The sequence below is a fragment of the Gymnoscopelus braueri genome (assembly GCF_963280865.1).
Source record: "Gymnoscopelus braueri genome assembly, chromosome: 20".
NCBI classification, from domain to species: Eukaryota; Metazoa; Chordata; class Actinopteri; order Myctophiformes; family Myctophidae; genus Gymnoscopelus; species Gymnoscopelus braueri.
In genome coordinates this window covers 13,412,574-13,426,272 of record NC_137622.1, presented here as the reverse complement: position 1 = coordinate 13,426,272, position 13,699 = coordinate 13,412,574, and positions in this window count along the sequence as shown.

Here is a 13,699-nt window from a genome sequence, read left to right as displayed (position 1 = left end):
GAAACTCAATGGAGACTCTTCAAGTCTCCTACCGGAGAATCCGCCGGTCATCAAACTATTGGCTTAGGAATGCAACAAAAACAAAAAAATCTCCATGAATTCAAGGCTTCATGGGGTGTGTAATTGATAGAAATTAAGTTATGCTTTGGGTGAACTACTCCTTTAGGTAGATCCAGTTTGCTCCTGGGTTGATCCGCATTCACATTCCCCACATGCGTGAGAGCGTTGTGAGTTGTTTTTATGTCACACACCATCATTAGTATAGTATACACTTCCAAAGGCTGCAAACTCACTTCCTGTTATACACATCAACCCCAAATCGAATTTAAAACACAGACCCGAACATCAAATAAATGCCAGTTCATCTTGCAGGGTGTTGGAGGGGTGGTGGAGGCAGATCAGTTTACTGAGATGCAACAGCATGCAATCAATATTTTTTGGTTATAGAGGTATACTGTGGTGAACTTCACATCTATACGCTTTTTTGCTCAATAGTGAGCACTGCAGTAACGCAGCACCCTACAGCCTACAGTTTTCCCCATCACCTGGAAGCGCATCCACGCGTGCCAGGAGCGATTTGGAGCGAGACTCAACAGCTGGGGGGACCTCCGCTACCAGGCAGATAACCAACTGCAAACTGCACTCAGACACTACGCCATTTTTTTCTGCTTTAATGGCTGTTCACAGTCACACTGAGTACTATAACTATAACGATAACTATAACTATATCGTTCACCGTTGTATTTTATAATAGTTGTGGATGTTAACTCTGCCTTTCACTTGATTTAGACCTATTTTTAACTTTTAGTTTTTTAGTTTTCTAGTTATAGTGCTCAGTGTGAACACACCTTTATGCTGCCACCAATGTAGTGTCGGCCGGGGGGCAAACCCGGGTTTCGTATTTAAAAGGTGCGTACGTTACCAGTCAGTTAAAGAGCCTGGCTCAATAGCGAATAGTAACGCAGCACCATACAGACTACAGTACAGTATTACTGTAGCTGTGTTGTAGTATAGTAGAGGTTTTGTAGCTGTGTTGTAGTATGGTTAGTGGTATTGTAGCTGTGTTGTACAGTACTGCACTTATATATCCCTCTCTGCCATAATATAATCCTTCTCAATAATCATGTTAGGCAATCTTCTTTATTGAGGCTCAGCCCCAGAAGCAAAAGTGTTCTCTCGTTACTTTTTTTTTTTTTTGTGTGGCAATACAACAAGACATAGGCCTCCAGTTTGAGGGCAGTAAACTAATGCTAGTGTTTTCTTCGTTCCATATGCAGGTACTAATGAAATTAATGTCAAGATTCCCAAGTACTTTTAGATGTGAATGTGATGCCCCTGATCTGGTCTGCAATATTTCACTGACAATGTGCAAGTTTGACTATTGACAGACATATCTATCCAGCAAATAGATCTGTCATCCCTTAATTTGGAGAACTACATAGACTGGATAGAGCGCACAAGCGATAATAAAATGGCAATATAAAATGCAATAAAAGCCAGTATTCTTGTGATGGGTTGTCCCTGTTCATTAGGCCCATTTATATAGTCCATTAGCGCCAGCTGTACAGATTCTGCTGCTGTGTGTCAAACTTGTGCACCCATGGACTGCTTACTGGCTCCAACTAGTGGCCACATAGTCTAATTAATAATGGTGCAGCCTCCCTGTCCTATACTGTATTTAGCTATCAATATAGTGTCCAGTAGTGTGGTGATGTCTGCCATGCCCATGGTGGAGTTTTGAGGACAGCTGGTTTGGGAATCTCAAGGGTCTATACTTGGTCCCCTCCTATTTCCCTCTACACCCAATCTCTTCACGGAAAATAGCAAGATCATGAGACTTTATTATCGCCTATTATGACATGCCCAGAATAGGGATGATAGGCTTCATGTGCTTAAAGAAAGAGAGGTCAAAGTACACATTCTAAGCTTTTCTTCCTCCACACTGGGAGGCAAACTGCGGCCAAAAGTAAAACAAATGTTTACACGTGAATGCCAACTCTGGAACGCCAGAAAGCGTGGGTCTCGGTTCACTTAAAAGTGCACCACTTTTGGCCGGCACAAAGCCACAGCCCTGTAAATGACTATAGCATAGCAAGAAAGCAAGACACAGATCGACCAAGAAGCTAGCACATCAAATTAAGGTTACTATTATTTGCTGACATCAAACATGGAGAGGAGAAAACATGTTTATCTAAGTGCTGTTCCCTCAATTCACTGCCATGGTGGTTTTCTCATGACACAAGGGAGGGAGGGAGGGAGATGGCCCTAAACCAATCGCGGGGCCCTAAACAATGTTTTGCTTTTGTTTATTGGGTCGGGCCGGCCCAAATTGCTGCTGTAACAATTTAATTTCCCCCTCAGGATCAATTAAGTTTTATCCGAACCCATCATACAATAGCAGCGTTGGAGTGTTACAGGGCTGCCAACCCTCACGCATTAAGTGTGAGTCTCATGCAAATTACCCTGTTCACACACACTCACAAAACCTATATTTCTCATGCTGTGAAACCTGAAATCACAGAAAATATAAAGGTCTGTCACCATACACCCCATCCGCTACACTATTGACTGTGCTTCATCCCGGTTTGACTGTTTCCCCACAATGGGGCCCTTAATGTTAAATTAGCGGTTTTGCTGGATCTTCTATTATCATCTTCAACACACTTGGCTTAATTATGCATCACACTCACACACTCTTCTTCATCAGCAATGACACAGAGAGGGGAGGCAAGGCAAGGCGAGCTGAGAAGAGGAGAGGAGAGGAGAGGAGAGGAGGTTTAGCGTGTCTATCTCAAGTATATCCTTTGATGTGAAGCTGTCTGGGGGCAACAGTGCATGCATGCTGATGGACACGCTCTCATGTGTGTACACACACGCACGCACGCACGCACGCACGCACGCACGCACGCACGCACACACGCACGCACGCACACACACACGCACGCACACACACACACACACCATTGTAAAAGTAAAAGTAGGCCCTCTTCTTCTTGAGTTCAACTCCTTCATCTATATTCGGACTGGGGTCTCCATACCGCTTAAAGGGTTAGTTCAGATTTTTTGAGTATTTTCTGTAGGAAATACTTACCATTAATGTAGTGGTTGCAAAGGTATTAATTGATTGCCCGAGTCCCGTGGTCAGAGTTATGGTCCGGTTCTGATAAATATGAAGTAGTTCCGGTAGATTTAGTAGATTTGGTGGGGGCCGCTCATTAAAAATAAATAAATTAAAACGACTAGCGTCATTTGTATTGTTGACCTATTTCTACCATATAGAGCAGGTTTCGTTCAATTTCGACCCCTCTGTCACATGGTACTATTTTTTGTGTCATATATTTTGTGCGTGAGTAGGCTGCCGCGGCGCAGTGATTCTGGACACAAACATTAGTACCATGTGACAGAGGGGTCGAAGTTGAACGAAACCTGCTCTATATGGTAGAAATAGGTCAACAATACAAATGACGCTAGTGTTTTTAATTAATTTATTTTTAATGAGCGGCCCCCACCAAATCTACTAATCTACCGGAACTACTTCATATTCATCAGAACCGGACCATAACTCTGACCACGGGACTCGGGCAATCAATTAATACTTTTGCAACCACTACATTAATGGTAAGTATTTCCTAAAAAAAATACAAAAAAAATCTGAACTAACCCTTTAAGGTTTTTTGATATTTTAAACTCCTCCCACTATGTGATGTTTGTTTGTTTGGTTGTTTGTTGTTGTGTTGCGTTTTTTTCTTCTTTTCTGTGTGGTTGTTAGTTTTGTATAATGTATGTTGGGAAGACAGTATAGGCCGAAGTATAGACAATGTGTGTACTATATGCTGTTTCTGATATGGTTTATATTGGTGTTATTTAAGAAAAAAAAGGTACGGTCGGTCACACAACACTGCAACATTACAGACAACAACCCCTCCTCTCTGATAACAACACCGGGTCAACAGCCTCTGGAGAAAAGCTAATTCGTGAAAACAGTGAAACACAATTATGTGATTTTATTTTTACTTTATTTAAAAATGAATAAACATAACCATTACATTGTTCCACTGGATCATGGGGTTATTTGAGGAGAGTTTTAGACTTTTAAAAAGCTCTTGTCATGGTCCACTCCTCTGCCCCTCCAGACACCCTTTGTTCTCCATTCCATGAATATTTGTTGCCCTCCCGTCTCCTTTTGGTTCCTGTTTTCTAATAAACATACCAACTTGGATTTTGCACGGCAGCATATTAATTAAAAATATTTTATTTCAATTCATGAGTTGTACTGACTGAACTGGTAATAGTATAGGAAGTTCAGCTGTCCAGTTGTGTCAACCAGTTGTGTCAACCAGTTGTGTCAAGGCAGACGTGTGGGTCTTCATTGCATCCAGTCAGGCCCTCTCTGTGTTTATGGGCACAGTGATGTATGTGGTCTGGGCAAACAACAACACCAGAGAGTCTAGCAAAGAAACAAGTGTAAACTTTACTAATTTCCTCACTGGAGCATTTTCGTGCTGTATCCTCCATTTCTCTATAGCCCAGAGTCTGTCCTATTGTAACATATGTAGCTTTTAATTTCATTGTCTGTCGGTTCTCCAGCTGTGCACAGATGGTGGAAGTTTGTGTGTGTGTGTGTGTGTGTGTGCGCGCGTGTGTGCCAGGCCCTGCATTTTGTTAACTCCCTGTATGGGAGTAAGCTTGAGGGTTTCACTTTGATCTGAAGTAAGCTTTTTGCGAACGCAGCGGAAGGAGTGCCGAAGGCGCGCCTCCGCGCAAGTGGAGCTTACTATGAAACCGTGCTCGGGTTGTGTGTCTGTCTGTCTGTCTGTGTGCAGTATTGTGTGCACTGCCTGTGTGCAGCCGCGCCCCCATGTGACTCACGCTCTCATTGGCTGCTGACAGATCTCAGAGTGGTGGCTGAAATCCGCCTGCCCCTGGGTGACTAATTACACTCCTCTGAGAGAAATATAGCAGCTACAGTCAAAAATAACACATCTAAAAGCATCTAGACGAGTTCAGCTATTGGTATATCTAAGAATTCCATGTCATTTGTGCATATTTCAGGCCGGATGGCAAGTTGAAAACGCCTTAGTTTGAGGACAGTTTCAGATTTCTTCTTGCTAGCTACTGTAGCTATGCTGTAACATTCCAAATGACTAATTTGCTCATTCCTTTCTATTCTTCTTATTGTTATTTTCGAGCTGCGTTCGCTTCCCGCGTTCGCGCGTCTTACTTGTTTCTAAGTCTCTGAAACATCTCGAGACTGTTCTCCTTTAGAACATGTGCTGGGGGGGTCATAAACAGATGTAAGAGGTATAGGTAAGAGGTATAGGTTTGTTTAAGAGTTTGATTCAGGTGCAGAATCTGTGTCACTGAGGTCTATACTGGTGAGAATAGAGTTAGGCCTCTTAGCTCCCTTAGATGATCTATAGTGAGCTCTAGCTCAAAAGGCGAAGAAACCCTAGTCCGATTTCATCTTCACAAAGCTGACTTTGTTTGTTTTCCAGTTCATGTTGAAAACTACAGCAGGGTATCACACTAACACACTCTTTTTCATCAGCAATGACACAGAGAGGTGACACAGAGAGGTGAGGCACGGCAAGGCGAGCCATAAAACAAAACGGTATACGGTCCCGGCCACACATGCGCTTCATATGTGTCGTACCCATAGCAAGCCGTCTATTTCCCATGTTATCTTGCGGTGGGCAGTGCCAACAGGAGAGCCAACAGAGAGTATGCAACCTCCGCCCATTGGAGGGTTAAGGTTTCGTAAGACAGCAAAAACAATTACACCACATTATACATTGTTATTTGTCACCTCTGATTCTTTAGCTAAGAAACTACTGAAAACTAAATGCTGAAATATTTTTTACTTCTAGTACCCTACACTCTGGGGTGTTAAAGCTAGCTAGCACTTCTGTTGTTTTCCCTTTGGAAGTAACAAGAAGTAGAAGCCAGCACTGTTAAGAGAGACTGTTTTCCCTGTGGGGACGCAGCTAAGGTCAAGTGCAGTTTCAGATACAAATGCATGAATTTATTACAAGTTTAAGTATAGGATCAGATAAAATGCATCAATTACTTATAACTTCAAAACTGTATTGTCCCCAAAGTTAACTTTTGTCTGCAGTGTGTGAGAACACATAATTCTTGCAATGAATTTAAATAAAAGCATCCAGACAGGGATATACTGTTGACTCTGCAAATTCGTAACATTGCAGCCGCAGCACTCCCTTTATCTTATAATGGCAGAAAATAAGAACACGATTGGCAGTTGTGGGGGGACATGATGCACCAAAAGAAGAAACAATGTCTAGTCTACACACCAGTGATCAGGGGCCGGCTCAGTGCCAGTGTACTTACATGCAACCTTGAGGTGTAGTAGGTCAAATGTAACAACATACAAAGAGATTATGTCTAGTCGAATATAGGCAGGAAATATTCACCCAGCGTGTACGCATGCGTGCGCGTGAGTGAGTGAGTGCATGCGTTGTACTGATAGCAGGTTAAAGGGGTGCATATGTACAATGATACCTCAGCATCATTGTTTCTGTGTGTGAGTGCCTTTTAATCTCCCTCTTGGGGTAATGAGAAATGGTGCAAAGGAAAAAGCCTCAATTTGTTCTGCTCCTGGGGGCATGAAATACAAAAACCTAATGAAAACGGAGGGCCAGCAAATGGTACTGCAGCCCAGAGAATCTCCATGAAGAAGGGTTTCAATTACCCTGGACTTCTGATGGTCCTTTTATTTGAAGCTTGAAAGAGATTTTTAACCTTCCCAATTGATTGTGTCTCCTATGTTGGCTGTCTTTGAACTGTGAACGTGACTAACGCAGCAGGTTCCTGACATCCACACATGCAGTAATGAAGAATGAAATCAGGATTACATCCAATTTAGAAGGATTAAAAAAAAAGACTGTCTGGATGACATTGTTTATCGTTGTTTATTGTTTATTAGGATCCCCATTAGCTTTTGCCATAACAAAAGCTAGTCTTCCTGGGGTCCGACACAGACAAATATTTTAACAGAAACATTGAGTACATCAACTTTACAATCACTAAGAATCTAAATAAAAATAGAAAATAAAAAATAAAGAGAGCAATAAAGTAGTACAACTAAACTACAATTAAAACTAAAACTAAATCACTTATAACACAATAACTCATTTACTGCCAGAGTTAAAACATCATCTACCGTCCCCTTGCCAGTGAAAACAGCGATTTTACTGTACCTTTGAAAAATCATGGAATATTCTCCGTGACCTCCTTCCTCACGTAGATCGGCTCGTTACACGCACAGGGGTCCGGTAGCGTCAATTCCAGAGCTATGGCCGTTTGAATGTTGCTTGTCTTTTGAAAAACAAGCAGAAAACAACAGAAATCCAAGAAAAATTTACTTTTATAAATCCTTTAACATGGAAGATGCCTAGATTTTTTTTGTTGTGATCACATGACTTCTGGGTGTACTCTTCTTCGGTGGTGCTTGGATCATTCACAGGCTGCGTATTCCATGGAAACCCTTGGAGATCCACATAAGAGTTCAATTCCCAGCAGCGATGCCTCCGGCTTGGCTGGGTGTTCCACCCAGCACGACTGTCTGTGTTCAGACACGCGCACACATGGACATCAAAGGCTCCCCGCCCTTTTACCCGTCTGTAAAAAGTGCCCTCTGCAGACCATGAATGCAGCATTTACTATGGTGAAAGAAATGCAAATGCCCCCTTTCCATGCCGTAGGCAGCATTCAAGAGAATTGCCTTTTCCGAACTCTCAGGAACTTGAATGCAGCATTTTTTGTTGAAAGAACTGCCCTCTCTGTGTAGAAATCCATGCTGTATGCTACATATCCAGTAAAGGCTTGATTATACTTAGTTGAGTGCAGTGCCCTGCACCGAAAATAGTCAATCTACAAGCTCACAACGGTCGTAGACTATTTTCGATATTTCTTTTCGATATTATTGCCAAAAGTGCCCCTTCTACACGTCTCTGTCAGTGTTCACGGCTGGGAAACCAGCAGAGGACTATGTCATTGTCCCACACTAGCGACTCCTATACTGGACAGTGGCGATGGGAAGCCTGAGGGAGACGTTACGCTCTCTCTCCAGGTGAAACGCCTCACTGTCAGGCGTTTCAAAAGAAGCAGCTGATTACTGCGTATCAGAGGAGACGTGGTTGTCTACATTAGTGGTTCTCAACCCCCAGTGGGGGGTCCCCAGATGACCGTGAAGTGACAATTTCAGGAATTTTAAGACCTTTTTGATACTTCATCCAAAAAAAAAGAAAGAAAAGAAAAAGACCATTACTGCATAAAAAGTAATCAACAAACTATACTATAACAAGAATAAATGACTGACAGTCATATTATTACCAGCTGCATGCTGTATTTTGTCTCTGTATGTGTGTATGTGTGTGTGTGTGTGTGTGTGTGTGTGTGTGTGTGTGTGTGTGTGTGTGTGCCGTGTGTGTGCGGCTTGTCAGCGTGTGCCTGTGTGTGTGTGTGTGTGTGTGTGTGTGTGTGTGTGTGTGTGTGTGTGTGTGTGTGTGTGTGTGTGTGTGTGTGTGTGTGTGTGTGTGTGTGAGTGTGTGTGTGTGAATGTGTGAGTGTGTGTGTGTGTGTGTGTCGGAGGCAGACTGGCCACGCTGAGACACACCACGTAGCTCCAGCAGCCCATAAAGTTTCCCCCCATAAACTTCACTTGAAAGTTACATTTAAGAAACTTTAATAATTATGACAACAGCGCAAGTTGTTAAGTTACATCGTCCGTCTTGTAGAGGAGCTCCTGTCTCTGTTTGTGTGCGACATGCAGTAACGGAGCAGAGCTGTTAGCCACGCCTCAGTCGATCTGCAAGACCACAACGCGTCGCTGATGGAAGCGGTGTGGGCTTGTACGTCAGCTCAGCTGTGTACCCTGCGCTAGACAGGGGCAGTGGCGGAGCGTCCGGGGAGGCCAGGGAGGCGGCCGCCTCCGGGCCCGCGACCCAGGAGGGCCCGGGCCGTCAGATAATAAATCGGTAAAATCAGGCAAAAATAAGAATTAAACAACACAACCCTAACCTAACCCTACCCTAACCCTAAAACCGAAATAAAGTGACAAAAAGCCCCCCAAAAAGTGACCGAATCCGCCGAAAACCCGCAAAATTTTGCGCGAGCGCGCGTGGGATGTGCACCCACGCACGCGCAGGGGGGGCCTGATCACTGTGCTGTGCCTCCCGGCCCGGCTTTGAGTTGTTCCGCCACTGGACAGGGGAGGGGGCGTATGATCCCATAGCATGGGAGGAGGGCCCGTCTCCCCATTGGCTTAAAGGACAGGCAAAACGGGGAAGTGTCCCCATTGGCTTAAAGGAGTGAAGGACAGCCAGGACAGCCAATGATTGAAAACATGTTGCAAATATGTCGAGGATGACGAGATGACGATTAGGTCATACTGAATATAGACCAGCGCTAGCTTTGCAAGCAGCTGGTAAATACTGGTCAAACAAATTGTCAAATAATATAAGAAAGAGGCAACCATTTTGAATCTACAAGCTCACAACGCCTCGCAAGCCTACTGTTTGTTCCTCCACAGAACAACAGTAGGGAGGTTGGCAGCGACGGGGACTACAATAATGACTCAATTCTGAGAAAATAAGAAACAACAAAAAACTTTTGTTGTTGAAGAAAACAAGTCTGTTTCTTCTGGGAGGAAAACTTATCCTGGTACACACTGTTATAGTTCAAATCTGTGCCAGTGTTATCTCATCTTTTTGGTCTGTTGAAGACGAATGATTTTAGTCGGAACTCTAAAACCACGTCTATTTATTTTCTGTATATTTTGCCAGTTTTCAGTTTTGTTACACGCTAATTTCTACACAGGGAATGGTTAAAACTTTGACTTGAACATTTTTTTTTCTTTCTTGTTTTGCAGGTGTTCCTATAAGAGGTTCACCCTTTCACACTTGTATGAACATTTTCAATCAATTAACCTTGATTTGTATGTATCGTTTTTGGATCCAGTCAGTATGAAAGGTGGTTTAATTGATCTGATTGATTATAAAAAAGCATTAACAAGTCTCTTTACCTGGCTGAACTTATGTCACAAAAATAAGCCATGATTTGTATTGATCCTGGAAGAGATGAGGGAAATTTCATGCGATTAAACAGTTACTGTACATGAAACAAACACTAACCAATTTCAATGCAATTTGAAAGCCCCCATGGGAAATTAATGGCCTGAAATCTTTTAAAGAGTTGGATCAATACAAATTGTGTTTTGCATAATGACAAAGACACTGTAACAACAGTCAGACAGAGGGAGCCATTCTTTGAAGAGAACAGTGTAGATTGTACCCTGTGGAATCAGAGATGTTCGTCATGGTCTCAGCTTCTGCTGAGCCTTGTTAAACTGTTATTCGAACTATCCAGTTTACAACACATATCCTAATTTTCTTTTGGGGAAAAATAAACTTCGCTATGTTGAAAATAATTTTCCTCAACCAATCATTTCTGTGCTACATTATACATTATGTATAATCATAAGATTGAGCCTTTCATGACGCACAGAGAGGGTTAGGTGGGAGTTGAGATGGGATTCTGGAGGCTCTAGTGAATATCTAGTACCTGCTCAATTTGACCATATTATTCTCATGACTCATCACTTCAAATGCTCATGGCAACAAACCTTGTGGTTTCTACAGCCAGAGTACATGTATGACTGTGAAAGAATGTTCATGTCTTTGTCTTGTCTGTTTTCTGTAGTCTGGTTTTTATAGTCTGTAGTTCCTGTTGCTTGTTTGCTATTGGAGAAATAAACCAAGTCTTCGATGTCAAGTTGTTGTCCGTCTTCCCTTGCATTTGGGTCCTACTTTGAAAATCCCTGACACTGTCCAGTTTTAAAATGTTGCAAAGGGATTCTGATGCAAGTGTTGCAAGTACGCCAAATCATGAATGTGGACTGGGCTATAAAGAGATGTTTATTAATGTGCACTGTATCTGTAACTTTAAACTGTATAAATAAATAAGGCTGTGTTTGAACTGAGAAGCTTCAACTCATTTTTAAGCCTTCTGGGAACGTAGTGGGACTCAATAAAACATCCCTCCAGGGAGGTGACATTTCATAACAACAATGACACTCCTACTCTCTAACTCAATTATTATTCCTCCCAACATCCAAGGTGCTCAACATATTTCACAGTGGATAGTGATGTAGGATCCTGCGTATTGGTTGATTTCCACCTCGACCTGTTACCAGCTGTGGGTGGATGTCATAACAACGGCATCTTAATTATTGTTTAACTATAGTTAGTTATAACAGTCATCATCCAGCATCTTTGGTTAATACTTTTTATTCAAAATAAGAAATGAGAAATCTGGTCTAAACAGAACAATGCCTCACCATGTCCCCGTGTCCTCCTCTGACCCCGCCTCCTACTGCAAACAGACACGTCTGCCTTTGCGAAACTGAGGTGGAGGTGTTGGTGTTGGTGGAGGAGACATCTTGACAGAAATCTCCTTCAATAATGTCTCTCTAGACGGTTCAATTACAAACTCCTTGTAGCTTCATGTGCTGGCTGGCGATACAGGGAGGGGGGGGGGGGGGGGCGTCGACAGACAGATGGAGATAGGATGACAGACAGATGGGCAGACAAACAGACAGGCAGACAGACAGACAGACAGACAGACAGACAGACAGACAGACAGACAGACAGACAGACAGACAGACAGACAGACAGACAGACAGACAGACAGACAGACAGGCAGGTATACGACGAAAGACAGGGAGGTAGGAAGACAGGGAGGCAGGAAGACTGACAGGGAAGGAGAAGGCCGCTTGGCAATTGGAAGATGCCAGCTGGTTCGATCCCCGGCTCCCGCTTAGTGTCAAAGTATCCTGGATCAGGCCACTGAAACCCTGACTGCTCCCGACGAGCAAGTTGGTGCCGTACATGGTTTCCTCCGTCATAGGAATGTGAATGTGTGTGTGAATCTGAATGGGTGATTGTAATGCACATTGTAATGTGCTTTGGATAGATGTAAATGCACCATTTAACATTTATGTTGTTTAGACCAGTGGTTGTCAAACTTTTTCATGTCAAGGACCCCCAAAATGATATGTATTTGGCTGCGGACCCCTATCTCAAAAATGTTTTGTGCCAGGGATTTTTCAAAAATAGCAGATCTACAGATCTAAGCTCACAGCGCCGCACTCTGCTATTTTTGAATAGCCAAAGTATAAAATATGGTTAAAATGTTGTTTGTGACGCTATATTAACTAGTTTTGCAAGGGACCCCCTGGTACCCCTCCAAGTGGGGATCCCCGGACCCCACTTTGAGAACCAATGGTTAGAACAGTGGTTCGAAAAGGAGGACCCCCAGAGGTCCTTGAAGGTCTTCCACAAAATTGTTTCTTTGCACTCTACTTCTCAGACCATTTACCCTGTCATCTGTTGACTAGGGTTCATGTCATTTACTCCGATCTTGCACGTCGTAAATTGCTCTGGTAAATTGCTATTTTTTTGCACCTTTATTATACCAGTGTCAGTCTACCTTATGTGGATTATGCGGTCGACACTTTGCACCTTAATCCCATGTACAAAGGAATGACTTTTGTTTTTTCTCGCACCTTAACCCATTCAATCCGGGAACGCATCTAAATGTCTTCTAAATCCTAACAGTTTTCTGAAAAACTTATGTTGCTATAATATCAGCGGTTCTCAAACTTTTTCATGTCAAGGACCCCCAAAATGATATGTATTCGGTCGCGGACCCCCATCTCAAAATATTTTGTTCCATGGACCCCCAGATGCAAAGATTTGAGTTACAAATGTTCACTTTAAAAATATATTCAAAGATTTGCAAACATTGTCATGATTTTTTTTTAGGTATAAAAAATAATGGCTGTAGCTAAAATCTAAAATGACACAGATGTGTTCCTGGATTGAATAGGTTAACTAAATCCATAGCATATCATGTCCAGTATAGATCTGCTGCTATGCTCACGCACCTTTACGTCTTACCTCAGGTACTTACCACACCTTATTTCTTACCTCATACTTACCGCACCTTACAGTATGTCTCACCGCAGGTACTACTGTAGGTGTAAATATGCGAGTCATTTGTTTGTTTCTTATTGATTGATCTCTCTTCCCCCTGGTGACAGACGGACACAAACAGATTGGGTATGCGACTGGAATACGAATGTGCAGAGCTGAGGAGGACCCTGTGCTGGACCAGTCCAACACCTCCTCATCTGTGAGGAGATTCACTAGGGGAGGAAAGGCACTGATTTGAGGGTCATCCTATGATCCCCAGACCCCAAAGGGATCAGCCTTCTCCATCTATTCTGTAATTAGTTGATTAACGGTGGAAGAGTGGCCTGTTTGATTTACTCCTCAGAGCTGCCAGAGGTGACTGCTGGTCAGAGCCACAGTAAATCACCCACAGTGCTGGGGAAAAAAGGAGAGTGTATGTACTGTGTGTGTGTGTGTGTGTGTGTGTGTGTGTGTGTGTGTGTGTGTGTGTGTGTGTGTGTGTGTGGTGTGTGTGTGTGTGTGTGTGTGTGTGTGTGTGTGTGTGGGGGGGGGGGGGGGGGGGGGGTGGGGGTGAGGGGGAAAGTCTGTCTGCGGCTCGCTGACTGTTGCATTGGGGTTCTTCTTGCATGAAGACAAATGGCACAGGGTTAGCTTAGCCAGCTACACAAACCTCTGTCCACACTCTGTTCTCTATCATTCTCCATCAC